Genomic DNA, 1,248 nt, shown 5'->3' with positions numbered 1-1,248 from the left:
GACGGGCAATTACGGGTTTGGTACGCTGAGACTGCGCTCTCAGCCCGTCAGATTACGGGAACGGTATTCAAAAGGTTAAAGCACATTAGTAAATGAGTCAGGGAATTCCCAAGAGGTGTAATATTTTTGTAGTCAGTAGAGTAAAAAGATTGAGATTGAGACGACAATGGTAAAGTTTGCTAGACTCGAACAAGAGAGAGAAATATTTCCTATTGCAAGTTTCTATGTCTACCAAGGCTCTATTGTACAAGTATGCACATCAGGCCCTTGATATACGCCTGAGACCTTGATTTGTGCCTCTGTTTCAGGTTTCTGCACTATGACATTTGGTTGCAGGTGTGCTTTCTAGTTTATTCCACCATAAAGTGCATGTTCTAATATGTATGCTACAAGCAATAATTTAAATATGAACCAATTTAATTAATATATACATTTTGTAGCCCTACATAAACATATAATTTATGATACATATCTTCATCTTTTTCCCTACTATATATACAGACCCGTGCATACGCTTCAAGTGGAAAATAAAATTGGTTTATCATGATTGTTCGTAGGCTATGCATTTGGTTGACGTGTTGCCAGCCTTCATGTAAATGCCAGAGTCCATACATATAAATTTGTCCCCAGCCGGTAGTAGGAGGCAACTCCGATTTTGGTGTTCATCAGATAAATATTTCAACAAACATATCAGATAATTTGAAAGATAGGCCATGTTTGATGAACTTTCATCTAAACAATGGCCAATCATTTGCTAACATAGAATTATTCTAAACTTCGGAATTCAATTTAAGTTTTAATTCCTACCTGCGGAGTAAAATCATCTCCAAATTTTAAAATACTTGAAAATTTTTACTGAGTGACCAGAGTAGGAAGTCTTGCGCCTTGTCACAATATAAAGATGACGCTGCCGGCCTTGTGATACTCACACAACAGAAACACTACTTAACTCTTCATTCGCCAGGTTTAAATATTAACATACCATTTGGCACTGAATGCATGACATTTTTCTCACCCGTTGCTTAGAATTGAGATATATCAACACTTCAATAGTCCGTAAGCATGAAAATTATTAGAGACCTTTCCTAGAAACTTGTAGGTTGTATGAAGAGCTTCCAGAGAAAGAAAAAGTTGTGCAATGAGAATTCTCACACAAAAATTACACTCTTTTCTTTTCTATTCTGGCTATTCTTTATGTTTGATAGATTTTATCATGAAAGAGGTACAGGGATACAAAACTCGATGGAC

This window comes from Watersipora subatra, chromosome 2, assembly GCF_963576615.1.
Source record: "Watersipora subatra chromosome 2, tzWatSuba1.1, whole genome shotgun sequence".
Lineage (NCBI taxonomy): Eukaryota > Metazoa > Bryozoa > Gymnolaemata > Cheilostomatida > Watersiporidae > Watersipora > Watersipora subatra.
This window is presented reverse-complemented; position numbering follows the sequence as displayed.